Source organism: Ranitomeya variabilis, chromosome 1 (genome assembly GCF_051348905.1).
Source record: "Ranitomeya variabilis isolate aRanVar5 chromosome 1, aRanVar5.hap1, whole genome shotgun sequence".
Taxonomy (NCBI): Eukaryota; Metazoa; Chordata; class Amphibia; order Anura; family Dendrobatidae; genus Ranitomeya; species Ranitomeya variabilis.
This window is the reverse complement of record NC_135232.1, coordinates 43,151,156-43,163,244: the sequence shown is the minus strand read 5'-3', so window position 1 is coordinate 43,163,244 and position 12,089 is coordinate 43,151,156. Positions and strand designations below refer to the sequence as shown.

Below are 12,089 nucleotides of genomic sequence, written 5' to 3'. Positions count from 1 at the left end.
ATTTAAATCAGTACAACGGCACCAACCTGACACTGTGTAGGTTACTGAGCACAATCCTGCTGACAGGTTCCCTTTAAGGAAATGCATATATAACTGGTAAAGTCAGTTTTCGGCAATGATACGAGTCCTTGATATTCCTCAGCATTTCCCTCTCACACAGTCACGGTTATTGGTGAATAGATTCTCATGAAAGCAGCCAAAAAGTTTCATCCAATTCCATCAACATTTATGGAAGTTCACAATCATTGTAACCGGCAATAAAGAGACATAAAACTTTTACAAAGGTGATTTTCTGAAAACCTTATTGTGATCTGATTTATATTCACCGCTTACCTTGAATTACTTGACTGTATTTATGTTGCATACAGTCAGAAGTGTGATTTAAAGGGGCATTCCTATGAAGACAACTCTTTTATATGCAAAGTCACCTCCTGAAATAGATAATTAATGCAGGTCCAGCCACTAGAATGTTAGCCCCACGCCGCACCCCATGTGTCCTAGATAAAGCTTGCCTAGGTTGGGAAAAAATAAAATATAGACTAATGCCATATTTACAGAGTAGTATTTTTTTTTTTGTTACGCATTTTCAAGCAGATCCGTTCCAAAATCCTCATCAGTCCATGTTCCCACATAGCATAAATGCTGCGTTTGTTTATGCAGAAAATTTCATTATTTCCAATTAACCCCTGCCCACTGTGTTTTATGATGCATTTTTTTTAGAGCATTTTTATTTTCCTATAGACTAAAAAAAAAATTGCATTTAATACGCACCATGTTGTAATGTTTATCTTTTATCTCGTTTTACATGCAGCAATCATCGCAAGAGTGCCGACCGTATGGGGACAAACCAGGCTTTTAGCTACTGCTTTATCAGTGGTTTGGAAGGAAAATTATTATTCTGAATTATGAAAAAAAACTTGGAGATTTGCTTTAGACAGTTTAAAAACAAGTTTTTAAAATGTTTTTTTTTACAAAAATGACTTAGGATATATGTAGACTATCCTTTCCGGATTCTGTGCATATCAGAGATAGGAGAGAAGGAGCCCAAATACCATGAATCCATCAGACCGAAGGCCCACTCCTGACTGTGCATTGTAAGTTCTCAAAAACACTGACATGTAACTGACTGCTCTCTACCAAAATATCGATCTGGCTTATATCTAATAACTACCCAGCTTACATCTCCCCTAGTCAATCGCTCAACCCAAACCATATCAAGTCCTTCCATTCCCCCCATCCAATCCATTCCACCCAACACATATCAAGTCCCTGCATTCCCCCATCCAATCCATTCCACCCAACCCATATCAAGTCCCTGCATCCCCCCCATCCAATCCATTCCACCCAACCCATATCAAGTCCCTGCATCCCCCCCATCCAATCCATTCACCCAACCCATATCAAGTCCCTGCATCCCCCCATCCAATCCATTCCACTCAACCCATATCAAGTCCCTGCATCCCCCCATCCAATCCATTCCACCCAACCCATATCAAGTCCCTGCATCCCCCCATCCAATCCATTCACCCAACCCATATCAAGTCCCTGCATCCCCCCCATCCAATCCATTCCACCCAACCCATATCAAGTCCCTGCATTCCCCCATCCAATCCATTCCACCCAACCCATATCAAGTCCGTGCATCCCCCCCATCCAATCCATTCCACCCAACCCATATCAAGTCCCTGCATCCCCCCCATCCAATCCATTCACCCAACCCATATCAAGTCCCTGCATCCCCCCCATCCAATCCATTCCACCCAACACATATCAAGTCCCTGCATCCCCCCATCCAATCCATTCCACCCAACCCATATCAAGTCCCTGCATCCCCCCATCCAATCCATTCCACCCAACCCATATCAAGTCCCTGCATCCCCCCCATCCAATCCATTCCACCCAACCCATATCAAGTCCCTGCATCCCCCCCATCCAATCCATTCCACCCAACCCATATCAAGTCCCTGCATCCCCCCATCCAATCCATTCACCCAACCCATATCAAGTCCCTGCATCCCCCCCATCCAATCCATTCCACCCAACCCATATCAAGTCCCTGCATCCCCCCATCCAATCCATTCACCCAACCCATATCAAGTCCCTGCATCCCCCCCATCCAATCCATTCCACCCAACCCATATCAAGTCCCTACATCCCCCCATCCAATCCATTCACCCAACCCATATCAAGTCCCTGCATCCCCCCATCCAATCCATTCACCCAACCCATATCAAGTCCCTGCATCCCCCCATCCAATCCATTCACCCAACCCATATCAAGTCCCTGCATCCCCCCATCCAATCCATTCCACCCAACCCATATCAAGTCCCTGCATCCCCCCCATCCAATCCATTCCACCCAACCCATATCAAGTCCCTGCATCCCCCCATCCAATCCATTCCACTCAACCCATATCAAGTCCCTGCATCCCCCCATCCAATCCATTCCACCCAACCCATATCAAGTCCCTGCATCCCCCCATCCAATCCATTCACCCAACCCATATCAAGTCCCTGCATCCCCCCATCCAATCCATTCACCCAACCCATATCAAGTTCTTCCATCCCATCAAATCCATTCCCCCATCCAATCCATTCACCCAACCCATATCAAGTCCCTCCACCCCCTCCATTCCACCCATCCCATCAGATATAGCCCTACATCTTATATAGCTCTTCATCCGATAGAGCCCTCCACCCATCCCATATCAGATCTATAATCCTATATATCCATGTATCCATCTACTGTGTCATCACACCATGGTCTGGTTAATAGCGGACCACCATTACACCGCCCAATGATGCCATCCAGCTTTCCCCCCCATCATGAAAGTCACAGTACACAGAGATAAATGGGCAGAGAACCTCTATATAACCGCACGCTGCCCCGCTACAGTTCTTAAGAGCACAATAGAAGACGTGGTCTTACCCTCTTTTGATGAGTCTACAGTTGGCCTTCCTGGAGGATCACTCAGCGCGCTCTGAGAAACCTCAGATGACACCGTTCTTGTATGTAATATACGGAAGTCACACAGTAAATTTCCACTGCTCAGGGAACCAGGTCAAGGGACGACGTCCAAGATAATATATTAAACTCATATACGATTTACCAGTATAACGCGATCATACTGTAGAAAGATGACGGGAATTCTACGATGTGCCATAAAGATACGCAGCGGTTTGGTAACTTTCCACTGGAGACACATGCAGGAGCACGCTCACATTCCACAGCACTCATCTACACCATCTTAAAGGAACAGAGCCCCCGCCTCAAAACAGGAGGAGATGGCTAAAACCAACACAAAAGGGTTAAATAGAAAGATGAAGATTCCATCACCAGGAAGGCTTGCTGCAGAACATTCTCCTTAAAGGAGTTCCCCGGAGTTAGGTTCGGCCATAAGGATCAAGGATTAATGTAGGCCAGCAAAGAAAAGACCTAAAGGAGCCCTTTAATTAAAAAGAAAAAAAAATCCACTTTGCTCATTGTTCTACAGACAAATTGGTTCAGAAACTAAAAGCGTTGACAGCAACTAATCTTGTGGTGCTGAACACGAATATGATGCTTAAATTTACTGATTGGGTCTAATTTTCAAGATCCAGAGGAAGTTGTAATTACTTATGACACCTTTCATGCAGCTTATAGAAGCATTGCATCTTTATTATTTCCTCCTCATTACTGCATTGTTAGTAGCTCGTCTATTACATCATATACTTCGTTTATCGAATCTTCTATATCTTAGGGCGACTGATCATAAAACACCAACTCAGCTCCGATGACGTACTCCTAATTACAGCTGGGTCACCTTCTTTTATAAATGCTCTCTGTGTAAGGTATACAGTTTTAGGATCTCTTTGCTTAGTTTCTTAGCATATTGACTTGCTTCTATGTTTTTGCAGATATGCCTTGTTCTCTAACAAAGCAGAACTTTTTTTCTACATATAAAAAGAAGACACTTTTGCAAACAAAAGCAAAACTTGGCTACTATGATAAGGAAAGCCTACAACCTGTATTTTGGCTGCAGACTGGGAGATCAGGACAAGAGTTGGGCTCCTCACATATGCTGCAATAGATGTACATCACATCTTACCCAGTGGGAAGAGGCAAATTATGCCTTGTGCAGTCCCAATTATCTGGAGAGAGACAACAGATTACACTACCAATTGCTATTTAAAAATGGTACTTCCCCAGTAGGAAAGAAGTTTCAAGGAAGAAGAATAACCAAACCTTTCATCTGCAATACACCCAGCAACACATAGAACTGTCGGTTCCAAAAGCATCAGAAACATTTTTAGTAGAGTCAAGTGAGGAAGATGAGGGCGTTTGGAGTCATGAAGCATCTTCCTCTGACGACCCAGATTGTATTATAAGGTATAGTTCAGTTGAGGTTGCTGACGGACAAAGTGAACTGAACGAGCTTGTTAGAGATTGGGTTCTGTCCAAAAGAAAGGCTAAGCTCTTAGGATCCCGGCTACAGCAGTGGAATCTCCTAGCAGGCAATGTTCAGATTACTTTGTCCAATACTCTCCGACATCCACTTCAGCCACGGAGTTCTAAATGTCCTATCCAGTACAAGTCGACCCACATAAGATTTTGATACCACCATTGCATATAAAGTTATGCCAAATGAAGAACTTTGTAAAAGCAATGGATAAAAATGCAAAAGCTTCAAGTATCTCGTTGACACATTTCCAAAGTTGAGTCAAGCAAAGATAAAGGAAGGAGTCTTTATTGGAACTCAGATTGATAAACTTTTTTAAAGAGCAGTTTATCCATTTGTTGCAGAGCAAGGAAAAGGCTGCATGGGTAACAATCGCATTAGTGGTGACTAATTTTTGGGGAAACTCCAGAGCAAAAAACGATCAAGAGTTGGTGGAAAATCTACAGCGGAGCAGTGAGCGACGATGACTGAGAGATTTCACCAAGATATTGCCACGATATTCACCAAGATTCTATGGAGAAAAGGTATAAAGAAAAATGGAATCTATCAATGTTTGAAGATTACTGTTGGACAACTGTAAGAGATGATCCAAAACAGGAATACAAGAGACAAGCAAAAAATTTGCCAAATTTTGTAGTGCAATTTCTGTAACGGTTTATAATTTTTAAGTGTTTAAAAATGTTTTTGTTAATTAAATCGTTTCCTCTAAAGAACAGGAAATTGGCATAAGAAAATATTCTGCAACTTGATATTTGCAAAAGCAATAATGTAACTTTTATGCATCAATTAAATGTAGCAGTAAAACCGAAATTAGTTGGCATAGAAAAAAAAGGCAACTAAAAATTTTCACTGTCAGATTTGATCTCAGCAGGTCTAAATCAATAAATGGTTTATCGCATAACTGAACCTGACAACTTTTGAAAATATGTAAAAAAATTTAATTTAAGTATGAGCTCTCACATAGCCCCCTACATTTAGTATGAGCCCTCACGTAGCCTCCTTTATATAGGCAAACACCACATACACATCTGAAAAACACAACACATTCTCTCCTTGCTTCCGTTTCTTCGGCGCTCTGCTCCGGTCTCCAGAGCACCGACTCCCACCAATCGGATATTGATGACCTATCGTTAGAACAGGTCCTCTATACAGAAATCCTGGAAACCCATATAAAGAATAACTTCAAAACCTCAAAAAACGGTGCAGTGCCCCATTACTCAGTGTGAAAATTCCTACCACCACAAGGTATCACATGTAACATCTGGATCATGTAAGGTTCGAGGGAGTTATCAGATGACAAGCTTCGCCAACGTCCCATTCAGACCCGACATCCTGTTAATCTCCATGACCCATTAGAGACTTTGCACTAGGAATTTTTATTGAATAACAAAAAAAGTAACGAAAAAGTGAAGTCTTCACACTTCCAGGGAACTACATGGTCACATAAGGCTTCAATGACATCACTTTACTGATACTCAAGATATATTTCAAAGAAATTCAGGACGTCTTGTCCAGAAGTAGAATCCCAGATGGCACAACTTGTGTATAGAAATAAACCTGGTTGTGACACCACACACATCAACCAAGTTGCTGCACTTAGTGGGAAATATGCTCTGAAGAGGCTGTTTCCACAAGAGGACTTGAACTGAAGTGCCATATATTGGATGTAGCAATCCTAAAAGTCATTATACACCCTTTAATAAGTCCAGCCACGTGACTTAGAGGTCCTGGTTTAGCTTCTTACTTTATTTGCAGACACCTGTTTTGGGAGGTTTGCCCCTCATCAGCACAAAGCAGGTGGTCTGATTTGCCTGTGTGAGAACGTTCTAATAGAGGGTCTAAAGGGGAGGGCAAAAACATGGTAAAAAAAAGACTTTTAAAAGGTCATGCAATGCTCCTTTATGAATTATAAAAGGGTTACCCAGGACTTTTATAATAATTACTGATCATAGAATGTTAGTGTTGGAAGGGGCATTCCGTGTCATCATGTCCAACCCCCTGCTCAATGCAGGATTCACTAAACGATATCAGACAGATGTCTGTCCAGCCTCTGTGTGAAGACTTCCATTAAAGGAGAACTCACCACCTCTCATGGCAGCCTGTTCCACTCATTTATCACCCTCACTGTCAAAAGTGTTTTCTAATGTCTAATCTGTATCTTCTCATTTGCACATGGAAACACGAGAAACAATAGAATGAAACTGAAAGGGAGATTAAGGATGACCCCTCTACACTGTGATGCCTCCTCAGATATTTGTAGACAGTCTCCTCTTAGCCTTCTTTTTTGCAAGCTAAACATTCCAAGATCCTTTAACCGTTCCTTGTAGGACATACTTTGCAGTCCACTCACCATCCTGGTAGCTCTTCTCTGAACTTGCTCCAGTTTTTCAAAGTCTTTTTTAAAATGTAGCGCCCAGAACTGGACACAGTATTCCAGATGAGGCCTGACCAAGCAGGAGTAGAGGGTATCATTGCTTCATGTGATCTAGACTCTATACTTCTCCTACTACATCCTAGAACTGCGTTTGCCTTTTTGCTGCTGCATCACACTGTTGACTCATGTGCAGTCTGTGATCTATTCGTATACCCAAGTCATTTTCACATGTGCTGTTTAGTCCGATATATCCCATGGAGTCAGCAGGAACTGGGATTCCCAGCCAGTCTCCCATGCCGGTAATTGCCCAGCCTCAATCTGCGTAGTGGCTGCGATGTGACGAGGGCAGGCACATTCTGCTTAGAATAGCCTATCCATAATATAGTTCCTCAATAGCTGATCGGTTGCGCTGCAACACCCAGCCGATTTGCTGCTCCCTCTGACGGTGGCGGCCACATGTGCAGAGTTGTGGAGCTGCACAGATCAGTCTACGGAATAGCGGCAATAGCCAGGTACTCCACTTGTACCCCCTATTAGTACCAACAAGGAACTGAATTGCAGTACCCGGCCACAACCACTATTCCAATGACAGCTATGCAGCGCAGCACATCCAGCCGCGTTCAGGAACAACTCATCAACAGGGATGCTGGGTGTCGCACCCCCACTGATCAGATATTGATGACCTATTGTAAGACAAGGCCATCAATATAAAAGTCACAGATAACCCCATTAAAATTTTAAGAGAATTCCATGACCTATAAAAGACTCCTTATGCTCATTTTGCACTCTCCGCAAGAAAAAAATATTACCCCCTTAGATCCATAGTCAAAGGTCACTTTGAATTGATGAGGGGCAAAAACCCTGAAAGACAAGACTACCAATGGAGTGTTTACTTAGTCTCATCGAAAGTCGTGTCAAGGCTTGTTAAAAAGTAGATCTTAGCTTTTAAGATTGCTACCACCAATATGTGGCACATACACCTCCTTATGGCATTTTGGCACATTCCACGTTACTTATTAGACAGCGTGAAGTATCAATGACCTAATGGGACTGGTGTACTTACTGTGAAAATCTGTCACTGTCAGAATGGCTATCATTCCGATATTGAAATTTGCATTTTAAGAGTCTAGCTTAAAAACAGAAAGTGGGTCAAGAGTCTAAGTAATTATTCTCTGCCAGCTGCAGTGTCAGAACACTGTTGTCGGGTAGCCCAGGACCCCTTCCCTGTTCCCAAAGCTAAGGGCGCTCTAGCTCACCCTGTTCCCCGGAATACTTCTGATGGTGAAGACACTGGGGCCACATTGAACGCTGCGGTCTTCTGGTACCTCTCCGTCACAATAAACCCGTGACATGCAGCTTGCACTGAGCAGTGTGAGATCTTAGCAGCAACAGGGAGGAGGGACAATGAGGCGCTGGCTAAGTGGGTACAGATAGGTTCTAGAATCCTTCACAAAAGTTACTCATTCTGACAAGGTTTAAACAGCAAGTACACCAGCCTCATGAGGTCTGAGGGGTCTTTAACAATTTTAGAGAGTTTGTATTGTAAACTTTAACATATCTCCAAAAGGGGTGCTCAGCTTTCACTGGCCCATAGAGAATTAATAGAGCGGTGGTCAAGCATGCACAGTGTCACTACATTCAGACAGGAAAATTAAGGGGGGGGAAAAAAAAAAAGGAGCCCCATTCTTGCGATTGTTGGGGAGAAGAAGAAGTAAACATGTATCCTTAGAATTGCCAACAACTACTTGTAGCCAGAACACCCCTTTTAATGACTTATTTTACTCTAATCTGATGAGATTGGATTTCCGCCACAAATTTTCTGAACAAAGCGAAGACTCCAATTTTTTTCAGCGGATCTGCACATGAAATAGCACCAGATTAACAAAATTTGCAGCGTATTCCACATTCCATGCAGATTTTCCTCTTTCCAGTCATGTATGCATTAATCATTTGCATGGAAAGCTGGCTGCATGAAGCATAAAAGCAGCGTTAGAGTGCCTCCTACAGGCAGAGGCCCAAGTTACAACAACCTCCGCACCACTGGAATCAAATCCAGAATGTGTCAAACTTTCCTCATCTTGGCAGAAACTAAGGACGAACGCCACAGACAAGAAGACAAGAGCGGCTTCTGTCCTGGCTGGTGGGATGTCACACCTGCTTTTTCTCCGCTCCGGGCTCCTCCTGTGCTTGGCTCGCCAACTCTTATAAGGAAATGGAAGGAAAACTAATGGTTTTGCTGGCAAAGAGACCAGCAGAGATGTCAGTGCTGCCAAGCTCTGCTGCAAACAAAATCAATATCTCAAGCAAACATTCCCCACAAGACAACAGCAGGCGATAATAGGCACTGACAGCTACATTATAAATCCCCCTCGGACTAGGGGGACGGCTGCATCAACCAGGACAGGAGCAGGCAGAATGAGCCATCAGGACCTTCAGCAGAAAAAGTGAAAAAACAACAAGTATTTTGTATTTCTGCAGCCGCCAAGGGGCGCCCCCTGAGCTTCCGCAGAAGGGAGCCTCCCACTGAGCTTCCGCAGCAGACAAGGGGCCGCCCCTGAGCTTCCGCAGCCACTGAGCTTCCGCAGATGCAGAGGGGCCGCCCCTGAGCTTCTGCAGCCGCCATGGGGCGCACCCTGAGCTTCCGCAGCCGACTAGGGGCGCCCCCTGAGCTTCCGCAGCAGACGAAGGGCACCCCCCTGAGCCTCCGCAGCCGACGAGGGGCACCCCCCTGAGCTTCCGCTGAAGGGAGCCCCCTGAACCTCCTTAGCCACCATGGGGAGCCCCCCTGAGCTTCTGCAGCCGCCGAGGGGTGCCCCGTGAGCTTCCGCAGCCGCCAAGACGCGCAATATGATGTCCTGCAGCAGCTCAAAGAAGCCGTAAGAACCTTTTCTTTGAGTGAGCAGTAGCTGGAACAGAAGAAGGAACTTGATGCAAAAAAATCTGCTTAACAGACATTATCTGAAGGTAGAGAGAAGCAGAGAGCCCATATAGCACCGCTCATCACTGCATTATTGATCAGGAGCAGAAGTCAAGCTTACATAAAAAGATTACCCACACACCGCAATGGGAAAGCCTCCAATGACCTGCACTATATCTCCACACAATACACAGGCTGAAAGATAAATGAAATAATGGTCATCCAGACGGTGTGAAGAGGATGCTGGCCATCAAAGCACCATCCTAGAGAAGATACTAGGGGGCAAAGAAAAGATTCTCCAGAGGTCACAAACTCCTTTTTCCATGTCTATACTGTTACTTCAATACTTCTGTGAGGTGCTGGCCATTTACTGAGAACTACTGGACCAATGCACGTAAAGCGGAATCCACAGCTCTACGGAATGCAGACTGTTTCCAGCACGGAGAACTGGTTATGTCGATATTATTGTGTTTTATTAGAGATCGTCTCGTTCGTCAGTTCAGCCTCAGGAATCAATGTTTCCATTAAGTGACAGCAAGCAGAGAAAGACGTGCTGGGTGGATGTTCTGTATACATAAGGCCAGACAGGAGATTGTTAAATGTAAAGCAATCATTCTATTAATCTCATCAGTATCTCAGGGGCCGGACGTCAATGTACTCCAATTAACTAGGCCAATTGTGTCAATGGGAGGAGTAGGCCCAGGGAAGCTGCGTCACCACAGGGGGTCTCATGCAATCCCAGGTGATGGGATGCTGGAATAGTCTTCATTCTTTGCGCTAAAAGTAAATGTTTAAGGGAGAGGGTGTGTACACTTCTGCCCATTAAGGGGAATGATCCTGGAAGGGGTGGGGGGTAGAAGCCACATGTTTAGTCAGGAGTGGGGAGTGTCATCGAGGGGAGAGGATCAAGGATGATGTCCTGGAGCACATGGATGGATGGCCTATGCAGATTGGAGATGGGTTGCCAGCTGGGCTGAACACGCGTACCGTTGTTGTGGGATTTGTTGTCTATATTTCAAGAACTTTCGGAACTGGAACTGTTGCTGCTATATATGATGGGCTTTGGTTGTGTTACCTGTCATCTAGAGGAGCGTAGACTGCAAGGCAGCCATCAGGGCATTACTGCCCATACTAACGTATGGGGCCCGACAAGCCGAAGAGGGCTCAAAGAGGGCCCCCGCTCTTCTGCTCACTGAGCCCCAGATTCTGCCAGCTCAGTTTTTGTAAAACCGCACTATATGGGTGCCTTATACTACTATATACGACTATGGGGGTGCCTTATACTAATATAGATCACTATGGTGGCAATATGGAGGGACATTGGGGCAACATGGAGGGACATGAGACAGAATGGGAGGACACATGGAGTCCAGAATGAGGGATATGTTTACTGTAGGAGCTAATTAATGGAGATTATTGTTGAGGATACTGTTTTCAGTGTGGGGGAGGAGAGGTCCTGTTACTGAACAGGGCGACAGTCACTTTTTTTCTTCATCGGACGTAGTGTAGAGGTTGAGGAAAAAGTGGGAATGTGCTCTAGATGACTTATTTTCTGCCAAGTCCTGGCTGGAAGAAGTGATGGTGGTGTGCACTGGATGAAGAAGAAAAGCAAAGATGAAGGACTTCAACTAGAGACGTCACCGGTGAGTCAGTGTGTTACCTGAACACTAACACCATACATTGTATACTATATACAGATCTCATGTGTATAATGGCACTTTTATATTAATGATCAGTATTGTAGTATTTGGTCACTATTGTGGTTGTAATATGTAGTCTGGTCACGGTGTGATGGTATTTGTTCCTTGTATGTGGTATTTTTGTTAGTTTTAAAAAAATGTATGTGACATTCCCTTAATGAAACAAAAATATACCTAAAATGAGTAGAGGACATTTAAAAAAATGTTTTATAGGTTAGAGTAGAGTAGGGCCTGGCCAAAAGTCTACTGTGTCCTGGTGGCAGCTTAAAAAAAGAAAATCTTTAAGCCAAAACAAAAGCAGATGGATATGTATGTGATCTAGTGTTAAATGGGAACTGATAATGTGTGATTGGAGAGGTTGTGGTGCAGATGTGGACTTTTTCTATGAGTGGGAGGTGGGACTGTGGAAGGTTCGAGGGTTGGAGGTGGAGCTGGGATGGAGCCTGGAAGGAGTCTCAAGTGGGCCCGAAAAGGTTGCCAGTATGGGGCTCTGAAATTTCTGGTGACAGCCCTGGTATACTGTGACTACATATTATACTGACGGGAGATATGAAATCTGTGGGCCAACCAAAAGTTGGGAGAAAGGAGTATTGCCTGGCACAGGGGCAGTGGAACTACTGGCCCCGGGGAGGGGATCTGGTGGACTGTTGACATTGTATT

The 12,089-nt window shown here is 44.4% G+C and overlaps 1 protein-coding gene across 9 annotated transcripts in view; it reads right to left on the bottom strand.

The window, feature by feature from the left end:
* NEDD4L (NEDD4 like E3 ubiquitin protein ligase) overlaps positions 1-12,089 on the bottom strand; it is a 291,147-nt gene that overhangs the window by 195,158 nt on the left and 83,900 nt on the right. For 2 of the 9 annotated variants that reach the window (XM_077282739.1, XM_077282787.1), the window contains exon 1: positions 2,929-3,067. The exons of the other annotated variants lie outside the window; for them this stretch is intronic. The gene's annotated coding sequence lies outside the window, so the exon portion shown is untranslated. Of the gene's footprint in view, positions 1-2,928; positions 3,068-12,089 lie in introns of those variants that run through there. 9 annotated transcript variants of the gene reach the window in all.